Source organism: Lactuca virosa, chromosome 5, assembly GCF_052849685.1.
Source record: "Lactuca virosa cultivar CGN04683 chromosome 5, Lactuca_virosa_CGN04683_v6, whole genome shotgun sequence".
NCBI classification, from domain to species: Eukaryota; Viridiplantae; Streptophyta; class Magnoliopsida; order Asterales; family Asteraceae; genus Lactuca; species Lactuca virosa.
In genome coordinates, this window is record NC_136430.1 from 157,093,485 (window position 1) to 157,107,594 (window position 14,110).

Below are 14,110 nucleotides of genomic sequence, written 5' to 3' on the forward strand. Positions count from 1 at the left end.
TTTATTTCTATTTTTATAGAATAAATACACAAAAATCAGAAAAATTGTGTTAAACTATTTAAAAACACATATTAATATTTTTCCCAGATTATGTACACTGTAAAACAGTTACAAAAAAATTATAAGAATATATGATAATTTACTATTTTTCCATGATTTTATGATTATTCAAGGAATTAAATGGTGAAAAATAGTTAGACAAATCAAAAATTCAAGAAAATTTATCTTAAGGTCTTTGACTTTAATTAAAACTGAAATGCAAAGTTTGGGAAATTTTAGAACTAAACTGATTTAGTTTTTGAATATTAAATCATTGGAACACCTCTTAAAATGTTAAATATTAGCATTTCAATAATGTGAATTTTCCAATTAAATTGTTATATAACAATTGATTCATTTAAATTTAATTTTCACTGAAAAATGTTTGTAACTTATACATATTAAATTTAGACACAATATTGGCATAATTCTATTGTAGTAGTAAGTATACTAGTGTTAGATTTCGATTAGAGACTCACTAGCGAATACCATTATTGTAGGAATCGATAGTGGTACAAGTGGAACGTAGTTCAAGGCACCATTTGCATCATCTCAATGCATTGTGAGTATTCACGACTCCCCTATTTTCGGTTTTTATGTTTTGGGGTGGAAAAGCATGTTCGAAAAACTATTTATTGTTCGTTGTATTTAAATTGATTTGTATCAAACTTGATTGCTATATTTTGCTATATCTCTCTATGTATGTCTATGCAACACGGAACATGAGAACTTATCGTCTTAAGTCCCTTCCCTTACACTTTTCTCCAACCATTAACTCTTTGAGCCAATGGTCATTATGGATAGCGCTATTAGGATAACAATGCCTTTATTCAGAAATATTCTTATCCCTTATCAAGTGCTAGGTTAACCACTTAGGTTATATCACTTGCCACTCTAGGAGCAATGCACTTAGTACTGATAAATGAGTATTCCTCACTAGCTTTTGACTTCAGATATAAGGTTAGCAGCTAGATACACACTAGTAATAATCTTAAGTCGAAACCTATACCAATTATACCTCAGTACCTCTTTATCCTCTTCGTACTATAGTTACAACTAGGAAAGCGTTCCGATACCGACACGGATGAAAATTGGAGCATCACGTAAGGAGGTAGATGAGTCGCCACTAAGTAATCAATTTGATACCATTAGCAGGCATTCCGGGTTCGACTCACGAGGAGACACAGAGGTTTAACCCATACATGAGACCTTATTACTATGTTACGACTTAGCTCTAGGTTGTTTCCACCTTGAGCTTAAAACTTAACATAGGATATCCCTTTGACCTCTATAAAAGGTCGGAAATTGCATTGACACTTAAAAACGTTTTACAAACAATTTTTCTTGTCCTTTATTTTGGGGAAAAGACATCGTTAGTCGCCTTAGTATTTAGGTACGATCAACTACACTAACATACTTATTCCTTACTTCTTAATCTTCCATCGAAAAATTATTTCGCTTCATCAGTTTTATTTATCATCGATAAAATATTTTATAACCACTTCATTCAACTTAGTAGACATTTCCTAACAATGTAAGCCATATTCTCGCTAAAAATCTTTTGACAACTTGCTTTAATTTAACACTTTTCTTCAAAACTCAATTTAACCAATATTGGTTTTAACCTTGCTATTTCAATTTCATTTCAAATACATTTCAATGGATAGATGTGCTTTTAAGGGCATATAAACCATTTTCAGCATTGCTTACCATTTTATCATGTTTTCGAAAAACTTAGAAACATTTGCTTTTATAAAAGTGTTGAGACTTTATTCTATAAAACTTAAATATATGACATCGATGTTCATGACATGGGTAAAAACTTCATCGGATCTTTAAACCACTTTTGTTTTGACTTTTTGACCACTTTCTCAGTTAGGCATTGTACTTTACTTAAATGTGTTTTCTTGAAACCCAACATGGTATTTTTACAACTTTCTAATTTAAACATGTTTATAAGAAATCTCTAATTCCTACATTTCCAACATACCTCATTTTTTTTATTTTTTTTCAAATTAGTTTTATAATTTGTAAAGTTCCTAAAATTTAAAGAATTGAAAAACTTAGTGTTCACTTTTAAAATTCCAGTGACGCACTTTCGACAATGCACAATTATTCATCTAAATATGTTAAGTCTTTACCTTATCTGTTTTAAGCATTGTTGGACCCCAATCAAAAAGGTCAAAACTGTCTGATTTTCAAGTACAAGTTTTAGTGTTTCTTCTTATTCACACATGGAGTTTAACTTAATAGATAATTCATAAATTTTTAGGAAACACTTTAAAACTCCCACATCTCTTTAATCATCAACATACATCAAATATTTAAGTTTGAAATATATCTCAACCTGGTTTTAAATCTACCTATAGGTATTGTTCTTATAATTTTAACAATAGCAATCATTGCCGCCGCTATCTTCCTTTTTCTTTCCCCCGAACTTGATTTCTCGCTCTCCTTCTGATTTTAGATCTCGCACGCCCATGATAGTAACATAATACATTATGTAACTTTGTTTCTGTCTATTTTGCTTCTCGTGGTATCATGTTCGTACACATAAAGACTAGAAGTCTACCCTTTCGTTTTGAGCAATTAATACGTGTATAGTCGTGAGACATAATTTTGATTTAGTCAACTTTGATATATTCAATTACGCCTTTTATCATATACATCTTGTTTTTATTTTGAAATCTACTATAAACAAGTGATCCTTATTTACATTTGCTCTTTCGTTCTAAATTCGGAAACCTGATTTAAAATGTCATTTTCATTGTATTTTTCTTACAATTAATACACAAGATGAATACCATTGTTCTTATCATTTTTCTAAATCCGTAAAATATATGTGAAAGAATACATTTTCTTATGCTTCTTATTTTCTTTAAATACATCAAAAGTCTTGAGTTTTACTATTATATATTCTCTAAATGATTTTTTTGTAGAAACACTAAATTAAGAATCTACTATTTTCAATGATCGATATTTTTACACCTTTCTTAAAATAACATTCTACTTTGTAATTTTCATTGACTTCCTAAACTCTCAACTTTGTTTTCATAAATATTCTGACTCGTAAGCTTGAATTTGTCCTGAATTAGACAATTAGACAATTTTTCAAAAGAGTAATCAAAATATTTTTGTATAAATTCCCTTATTGATGACTTAAACCTGTAACCTTAATTCATCTTTATATTATTTTACTACTTCGTTTGATGGCCACACATGTATTTTCATTATCTTGGAATTATTACATATTTTGATAATAGTGAGATTAATTATTATTTCTAAACACACATTTTGATAACAGTGAGATTTTTATCACTTCTAAACACTTAAAATGTTATCTACACAATGTGATTTAATCGCCTCCATTTGTAACATTGACTATATATATATATATATATATATATATATATATATATATATATATATATATATATATATATTCTTCGAATATAGTTCTATTATTGTAAGAGTAACCGTAGTAGTAATTATAGCCTCAGAGATCCTCAATCATTTCGTAATTTATTTTGTAGACGACACTTAAATAGTTTTACGCTTGAGATGTACTAATAACACGTATCGTTATGAACTTACCCTTGATTGCTTCTCTTTCATTTGTGCTACCCCTTCTTATTTCGGAATATATCTTTTTCCAGATTTAGTAGCCAACCCGGAAGGGAACAAATTTTTCCTAATCTTTTATTTATTAGGCGGATAATTTACACTTAGTGTTGATTTAGAATGCAACCTAAGGATCAATGCGGATTTAACGTTATAACGCCCGTGTTTCTAGGCTAGGCATTAATATTGACATAATGGTCTAGGTTAACCTTTGTGACTCATTTTGGAGAAATGAAAAGGAATTATGTGAATATTATGTGTTTTATGCTTAATTATTTGGGTTTAAATAATTAAGTATAAAAATGAGCGTCAAAAATTAAATTTTAGATAAAGCCGATATCTATTAAGAAACTTGTGGTGGGCGTGACAAGGATTACGGATATATAAAGAATGCCGAAATCCGAGTTATAACGAAGAAGTTATGACTTGTTGAAGTTTCGTAACAAACCGACACGGTGCCGAATGTCATAAAAAGTGAGTTTTTGATAAACTACTTTTTAGCCTTAGTAATCTAAACGAAACTCGTAGTATTCGTTAAACCGAGAAGTTCGATAAAAAGAACGCCCAAATCTGACTTCGTATGAGGAAGTTATGATTTTTCGAAGTTTCAGCTTAGCAGTAGACAGCTAAAAACTCGAATTTTAGATCGAGTGATTTTTATCCGACACGGCCTAAATGAGAATCCAAGGTCTCGTCATTAGTAGCACAACGGTAAAAAGTCTGACGAAAACGGACGTCGGATGAAGAAGTTATGAATTTTTAACGGATTTCCTGTCCCGGTCTGTTAAAAATAATAATATAAAAATTAAAGTCAAAATTAGCCGACGAAGTCTAAACAGAAGTTGTAGAGCGTAATTTTACCTACGCGTGCATATAAAGAACGTAAAAAACGGAGCTCGTATGCGAAAGTTATGGATTTTAGAAGTTTTGACACGAAAAACGAGAAAAAATCCCCAAAACCGAGGAATTTCGCATAGGTGGACTTCGGCCACGTGTCCTCGCCTCGCAGGTGCCACGTGTCCGAAATTCTGATGAGTCACCGAAGTCGTGGAAGCATCCGAGGAGTGACGCGTGTGCAGCCGAGAGTCCGACGCGTGCCAGGTGACTCCTCCATCCGAAGCCGCCTTACCTCGCCCCGACGCGTGTCGCACCAGCTGTCCGAAGCGGTCCAATCAAAAGCCTCCAGCGAGGCCCTTGCATGCGCAGCCATGTGCGAGCGTTCCCTGCGAGCCCTCGGATCTGCGATGCGTGGCTTCTTCTCAGCCGTTGGATCAGGAGGCTCGGCCCTATAAATAGGAGGGTGCGAGACCTCCCGGGTAAACTTTGAAAACTTGTCATTTTTAGCCCTTTTTTCAATATTTCTTTCATTTCAACTTCCCTCGAAGCCCCGGTATCAATTATAACCCCCAGAATACGCCACGAAGTGCCCGAGAAGCCCGAAAAATTTATCTTTTCGGTTTCGATGCCCGACCCTTCGCAGAGCCCGATTTCTCAATAAAACTCCCGGTTTTATTAGAAACGATCGTTTTAGGAACCGAATTGCTGCCCGATTTTCATTAAATCAGGTGAGTGTGTAGTTACTTTCACCTTAGACATATATATGAAGTATTTTACATAAAATACGTGCTGTGTGAATATTTATTATTTGTTTATTTAAGTTGGATGTTGAAGGTGTGATTTATACATGTTTGTAAATAATTTAAACTGTATATGTATTTTTATCTACAAAAATGTTGGGTAAAACATGGGTAGATGAAATAATGGGTGTGTGATGATAGGTGAGTTGGATAAAGGAGATGATCAGTAATATTGATCATGAGTTGAAGGTGAGTGGTGAAATTTGAGAGAATCACTTACCCAAAATGTTGGCCCCCGTCATTCAGCAGAGTAGGGATGACAACCATGGACTATTCTAGATGGTCTGTGGAACACTAGCAGGCCCGCAACCTATAGGTGTAATGAACTATATGTTCATTTGGAGTACTCTAAAAACCCATTTACATGTATGACAGGGGTGAATACTGTCAATAATACTGTCAATAAATAAGAGCTATGAATTTAGCCCCTGTTGTATAAACCCTGGTGATGGTGTGACCTTGTGCCTATTCCTTAGGATGAATCCTTAGGAAGGAGTGATAGTTGAATCTTAGGGTAAACCCTTAAGAAATTAATAAGATAATGGGTTTGGGGTAATTTGGTTGATTGATTGATGTTTAAGTACAATAAATTTATTTATTGTGGGTTGAAAACCCTATATGCTCACCAGGCTTCCAAGCCTGACCCACTCAGCTTTTTATGATTACAGGTAGTGGACCCCGAGCATAGTCGGATGATGATGATGAGTGATTTATGGATTATAGGCCAGTAGTTATAGATAACTGTTGTAAGGCTTATAATGTCTTGTTTATGCTTTTGATCTGTATCGGAACATGACATCCCGAGGTTTTAATATAAAAGGAAATTATATATTTCATAAAGAAAGGTTTTGATAAACATTATCATGTTTTATATTGGGGACCTATTCCGCAATATCTTTTGAAAAGATTTCTCTAATTTTATTTTAAAAAGCATAAATTAAATCGGTCTTTTCTGGCCGATAAATTAGGGGATGTCACAGTTGGTATCAGAGCATTAGTTTAAGCGAACTAGGAAATTTGTAGGATTTTTAGACTTAAACTTAGAATGCTAAGCGATGATTGTGAGATGAGTGTCTACCATATTTTAGACACGAGCACTAGTTTATTTTAGGAAAGATGCCTAAAATGCTTTTATGTGCTAAATGTTTTGTGTTATAGCTATAATGATGCTATTATTTGTTCGGATCTATGGTCTGTTGCCGACCGGATCTGGAAACCTTATGTGTGTAGGATTCTAAACGTATGACTACGATATTAGAACTAACATATAAACGTTTCGGAGTAATAACGAAGATTTAACGTCTATCGAAATTAAAGATCTAAATTCACCTACGATTGGTGTATAGATCGAAATGGCGAGTACTCAAAGTGGATTCGGAAACGATAATCCACAGCCTGAGCCAATCACGATGGTTGGGGTGCAGGCAATGGTGTGTACGATGTTGGATCAACAGATGGAAGAAACGAAACACTTACTTCAACAAAGTAAGGATGAACTTACTGTGCCAGTACGTCAGGCACTTACTTTGGAGGCAGCTATCTGGGTTGCCAAGTCTGTTGAAGATATGATTAAAGGGAGAGCCGCCAGCAAGGTTGAAGTTGGCGAGAAAAGAAAGTTTGAAAGGACTTCAGGGTCCAACGAGAAAAGAAAATTCTCAAAGTATGGAGGAGGAGAAGGCGAAGCAAAATGGTGCGAGAGGTGCAAAAAGAAGCACTTCGGGAAATGTAGCGAAGAGGTGACCTGCTACAAGTGTGGAAAGACTGGGCATTATGCCAACGAGTGTCCGTCCAACAAGAGGATGTGCTATCGATGTAACGAGGAAGGGCACATTTCGAAAGACTGCCCAAAGAAGAAAGAGGCAGCAATGCCCAATGTTCCACCAAAACCAAAACCAAAGGCATTCCAAATGATCCTTAGTGAAGCAGATGGAAATATAAGGGATCATGAGTAAGGACCTTATATTCCCAAAACTAATACATAAAGTAGCAATGTAGTTAGTAACAAGTGGTTTAGCCTATTAGAGGCATAGTATAGGGTAAACTTGAACCTTTGTGTAATCGTTTCAAGGAAATAATATAAACCCTGGTTTTGTCATCTGATGAATGGAATGGTTGGTGTAATTCTTGAAGTTGTCCCAATCGTCTGGAATTTCCATCACCAACCAAGTTGAAGCAGAATTGATGATTGAAGATACGTACGGAAGAAGTCCTAGTAGAGTCTAGGAAAATTTTATGATTAATTGGACACATTCGTATGTGTTAAATTGTTTTGTGATTTTAGGACTTGGGGACTGCGAGACAGTACTTGGGACGAGTATGAGTAGGTGTGAATAGTAGTAGAGATCTATACTACTGGAAGCACAGGACTCACACTTGGATCAGGGAAAGTCACAAGGTTACCAAGGAGCTAGTAATTGATTCCGTCTTATTCTAGTCTGTCGTTACCATCGTTTCGGTAATGACTAAGAAGATGATTGTTATTCCGACCTTAGAGGTCATATCGAATCGAGTCCGGCTAAGATGAGTTTATTATGTGGTTCAGAGAACCAAGTTCGATGTAGTATTTGACTTAAGCCAGAAGATTGAAGTGAGAAATGATCAAAGCGATCAATAGAAGTATCGCACTCATTGTTAAAGAAGTAGGTAGTTAGAAATGATACATGTTGAACTGTGATTGTATCACATTAGAACATGAAGGAAGGTATAGTTTGCTCCAAAATTTGTCCCTAGGAGATCTGAGTCTAAGTAGTGCAGTATACAATGAGAGATCATTAGAACATGACCCATCGGTCTGTTACAATAAACGAAGGAAAATACTTATTCTAAGAAGAAGAAGGAGTCCTCAATAAGGATTTATTTTGTAACTCGAAGGTTACGATTGAAAGTCCTATGGAGATCTGAAGCTTTTTAGGATTAGCTGGATATTATCGCTAATTTATCCAAGGCTTTTCTTCGATCGCGACTCCATTGACAGCTTTGACCCACAAAGGAGCTGTCTATACTTGGAATAAGAAGCATAGGAAGCTTTGAGAAGTCAAAGAAGAAGTTGTGTGAAGCACCGATTCTTTCGTTACCTGAAGGAGTTGATGACTTCACATTTTATAGTAATGCCTCTGGAGTTGGGTTAGGTTGTGTTCTGACCCAAAGGGATAAAATGATAGCGTATACATCGAGGCAATTGAAAGAGCATGAAAAGAACTACCCCACTCATGGTCTGGAGTTGGCAGTGGTAGTATTCGCCTTAAAGGTATGGATAAGGAATTGAACATGAGGCAACGGCGCTGGCTAAAGTTACTCAAGGACTACGACTGTGAGATACTTTACCACCCTGGTAAAGCAAATGTTGTTGCTAATGCTCTCAGTCGGAAGGTAAATCTTGAAAAGAAAAGGCCAAGAGCGTTGAGAATTGAAGTTGTCTCGACAGTTGTGGAAAGTATAAAGAAAGCTCAAGAGGAAGCTTTAGAGAGAATTGACCGAAAGGTGGAACGTTTGGGCAAAACGTTGGTGTTTGATACAAACGGTCAAGGATTGAAGGTATTCAAAGATAGGATTTGGGTACCTAAGGCGGGAGGAGTAAGAGGTCTTCTGATGGAAGAAGCTCACAAAACCATGTACTCGATTCATCCCGGTAGTACGAAAATGTATATGGATCTAAAACCCTATTACTGGTGGCCGACGATGAAGCTCGATGTTGCAAAGTATGTGGACGAGTGTGTAACTTGTGCTAGGGTTAAGGCACAACATCAAAAACCGTATGGGAGTTTAGAACCTTTGCCTATACCCATGGGCAAATGGGAAAACATCATTATGGATTTTGTGACTAAACTGCCCAGAACAAGGAACGGTCATGACATGATTTAGGTGGTCGTTGATCGCTTCACTAAGAGTGCGCATTTCATAGCAGCCAACGAGAAATGGTCTATGGATTAACTTGCGAATTCTTAGGTGAAGGAAATTGTGAGGCTTCACGGTGTTCCGTTAACGATTGTATCCGATCGTAACAACCGTTTTACCTCAAGGTGTTGGAGGAGTCTACAAGAGGAATTGGGTACCAAGTTGTGTTTGAATACGGCTTACCATCCGCAAACCGATGGTCAGAGCGAATAAACGATTTAAACGTTGAAGGATATGCTGAGAACCTATACCCTGGAATTCCAAGGTAACTGGGATGAACATTTGCCTTTAGTAGAATTTTTCTAGGGTAATAGTTTCCACTCAAGCATCAAGATGGCACCTTATCACGCTTTGTATGGGGAAAAGTGTTGAATGCCGTCATGGTGACTGGAAGCTGGGGAAAAGCAGCTTATGGGACTTGAAATAGTCCATCAGACTGCTGGAAAGTTGAAAGTGATTAGGGAAAGGATGTTAGCTGCTCAAAAGAGCTATGCTGACAAGAAAAGACAACCGATATCATTCGAAGTTGGAGATTCGGTTTTACTTAAAGTCTCGTCATGGAAGGGACTTATAAGGTTTGGTAGAAGGGGAAAGTTGAGTCCAAGGTTTATTGGACCATTTAAAGTTCTTCGGAGGATCGGGAATCAAGCTTACAAGCTAGAATTACCGGAAGAACTGGAGGGTATTCATAACACATTTCATGTGTGTTATTTGAGGAAGTTCACGGGAGGTGTGCCCGACATAATTCCCATTTCTGAATTAAGGTTGGATGAGAGCAAGAGGTTAATTGGAGAACCTGAGGCAATCGTTGACCGTAAGACTAAGAAGTTGTAACGTAAGATAGTCGATTTAGTTCTTGTGCGTTGGAAACATATAAATGGGCCAAATCTCACCTGGGAAACGGAGAGTGACATGGTGAGTCGCTACCCGTAGTTGTTTGTCGTTGTGTGATTCCAGGGACGGAATCATCCTAAGGGGGAGAGAGTTGTAACGCACGTGTTTCTAGGCTAGACATTAATATTGACATAATGGTCTAGGTTAACCTTTGTGACTCATTTTGGAGAAATGAAAAGGAATTATGTGAATATTATGTGTTTTATGCTTAATTATTAGGGTTTAAATAATTAAGAATAAAAATGAGCGTCAAAAATTAAATTTTAGATAAAGCCGATATCTATTAAGAAACTTGTGGTGGGCGTGACAAGGATTACGGATATATAAAGAATGCCGAAATCCGAGTTATAACGAAGAAGTTATGACATGTTGAAGTTTCGCAACAAACCAGCACGGTGCCGAATGTCGTAAAAAGTGAGTTTTTGATAAACTACTTTTTAGCCTTAGTACTCTAAACAAAACTCGTAGTATTCGTTAAACCGAGAAGTTCAATAAAAAGAACGCCCAAATCTGACTTCGTATGAGGAAGTTATGATTTTTCGAAGTTTCAGCTAAGCAGTAGACAACTAAAAACTCGAATTTTAGATCGAGTGATTTTTAGCCGACACGACCTAAATGAGAATCCAAGGTCTCGTCATTAGTAGCACAACGGTAAAAAGTCTGACGAAAACGGACGTCGGATGAAGAAGTTATGAATTTTTAACGGATTTCCTGTCCCGGTCTGTTAAAAATAATAATATAAAAACTAAAATCAAAATTAGCCGACGAAGTCTAAACGGAAGTTGTAGAGCGTAATTTTGCCTACGCGTGCATATAAAGAACGTCAAAAACGGAGCTCGTATGCGAAAGTTATGGATTTTAGAAGTTTTGGCACGAAAAACGAGAAAAAATCCCCAAAACCGAGGAATTTCGCATAGGTGGACTTTGGCCACGTGTCCTCGCCTCGCAGGTGCCACGTGTCCGAAATTCTGATGAGTCACCGAAGTCGTGGAAGCATCCGAGGAGTGACGCGTGTGCAGCCGAGAGTCCGACGCGTGCCAGGTGAATCCTCCATCCGAAGCCGCCTTACCTCGCCCCGACGCGTGTCGCACCAGCTGTCCGAAGCGGTCCAATCAAAAGCCTCCAGCGAGGCCCTCGCATGCGCATCCATGTGCGAGCCTTCCCTGCGAGCCCTCGGATCTGCGATGCGTGGCTTCTTCTCAGCCGTTGGATCAGGAGGCTCGGCCCTATAAATAGGAGGGTGCAAGACCTCCCGGGTAAACTTTGAAAACTTGTCATTTTTAGCCCTTTTTTCAATATTTCTTTCATTTCAACTTCCCTCGAAGCCCCGGTATCAATTATAACCCCCGGAATACACCACGAAGTGCCCGAGAAGCCCGAAAAATTTATCTTTTCGGTTTCGATGCCCGACCCTTCGCAGAGCCCGGTTTCTCAATAAAACTCCCGGTTTTATTAGAAACGATCGTTTTAGGAAACGAATTGCTGCCCGATTTTATTAAATCAGGTGAGTGTGTAGTTACTTTCACCTTACACATAGATATGAAGTATTTTACATAAAATACGTGCTGTGTGAATATTTATTGTTTGTTTATTTGAGTTGGATGTTGAAGGTGTGATTTATACATGTTTTTAAATAATTTAAACTGTATATGTATTTTTATCTACAAAAATGTTGGGTAAAACATGGGTAGATGAAATAATGGGTGTGTGATGATAGGTGAGTTGGATAAAGGAGATGATCAGTAATATTGATCATGAGTTGAGGGTGAGTGGTGAAATTTGAGAGAATCACTTACCCAAAATGTTGGCCCCCGTCATTCAGCAGAGTAGGGATGATAACCATGGACTATTCTAGATGGTCTGTGGAACACTAGCAGGCCCGCAACCTGTAGGTGTAATGAACTATATGTTCATTTGGAGTACTCTAAAAACCCATTTACATGTATGACAGGGGTAAATACTGTCAATAATACTGTCAATAAATAAGAGCTATGAATTTAGCCCCTGTTGTATAAACCCTGGTGATGGTGTGACCTTGTGCCTATTCCTTAGGATGAATCCTTAGGAAGGAGTGATAGTTGAATCTTAGGGTAAACCCTTAAGAAATTAATAAGATAATGGGTTTGGGGTAATTTGGTTGATTGATTGATGTTTAAGTACAATAAATTTATTTATTGTGGGCTGAAAACCCTATATGCTTACCAGACTTCCAAGCCTGACCCACTCAGCTCTTTATGATTACAGGTAGTGGACCCCGAGCATAGTCGGATGATGATGATGAGTGATTTATGGATTATAGGCCAGTAGTTATAAATAACTGTTGGAAGGCTTATAATGTCTTGTTTATGCTTTTGATCTGTATCGGAACATGACATCCCGAGGTTTTAATATAAAAGGAAATTATATATTTCTTAAAGAAAGGTTTTGATAGACATTATCATGTTTTAAATTGGGGACCTATTCCGCAATATCTTTTGAAAAGATTTCTCTGATTTTATTTTAAAAAGCATAAATTAAATCGGTCTTTTCTGGCCGATAAATTAGGGGATGCCACAGTTGGTATCAGAGCATTAGTTTAAGCGAACTAGGAAATTTGTAGGATTTTTAGACTTAAACTTAGAATGCTAAGCGATGATTGTGAGATGAGTGTCTACCATATTTTAGACACGAGCACTAGTTTATTTTAGGAAAGATGCCTAAAATGCTTTTATATGCTAAATGTTTTGTGTTATAGCTATAATGATGCTATTATTTGTTCGGATCTATGTTCTGTTGCCGACCGGATCTGGAAACCTTATGTGTGTAGGATTCTAAATGTATGACTACGATATTAGAACTAACATATAAACGTTTCGGAGTAATAACGAAGATTTAACGTCTATCGAAATTAAAGATCTAAATTCACCTACGATTGGTGTATAGATCGAAATGGAGAGTACTCAAAGTGGATTTGGAAACGATAATCCACAGCCTGAGCCAATCACGATGGTTGGGGTGCAGGCAATGGTGCGTACGATATTGGATCAACAGATGGAAGAAACGAAACATTTACTTCAACAAAGTAAGGATGAACTTACTGTGCCAGTACGTCAGGCACTTACTTTGGAGGTAGCTATCTGGGTTGCCAAGTCTGTTGAAGATATGATTAAAGGGAGAGCCGCCAGCAAGGTTGAAGTTGGCGAGAAAAGAAAGTTTGAAAGGACTTCAGGGTCCAACGAGAAAAGAAAATTCTCAAAGTATGGAGGAGGAGAAGGCGAAGCAAAATGGTGCGAGAGGTGCAAAAAGAAGCACTTCGGGAAATATAGCGAAGAGGTGACCTGCTACAAGTGTGGAAAGACTGGGCATTATGCCAACGAGTGTTCGTCCAACAAGAGGATGCGCTATCGATGTAACGAGGAAGGGAACATTTCGAAAGACTGCCCAAAGAAGAAAGAGGCAGCAATGCCCAATGTTCCACCAAAACCAAAACCAAAGGCATTCCAAATGATCCTTAATGAAGCAGATGGAAATATAAAGGATCATGAGTAAGGACCTTATATTCCCAAAACTAAGACATAAAGTAGCAATGTAGTTAGTAACAAGTGGTTTAGCCTATTAGAGGCATAGTATAGGGTAAACTTGAACCTTTGTGTAATCGTTTCAAGGAAATAATATAAACCCTGGTTTTGTCATCTGATGAATGGAATGGTTGGTGTAATTCTTGAAGTTGTCCCAATCGTCTGGAATTTCCATCACCAACCAAGTTGAAGCAGAATTGATGATTGAAGATACGTATGGAAGAAGTCCTAGTAGAGTCTAGGAAAATTTTATGATTAATTGGACACATTCGTATGTGTTAAATTGTTTTGTGATTTTAGGACTTGGGGACTGCGAGACAGTACTTGGGATGAGTATGAGTAGGTGTGAATAGTAGTAGAGATCTATACTACTGGAAACACAGGACTCACACTTGGATCAGGGAAAGTCACAAGGTTACCAAGGAGCTAGTAATTGATTCCGTCTTATTCTAGTCTGTCGTTACCATC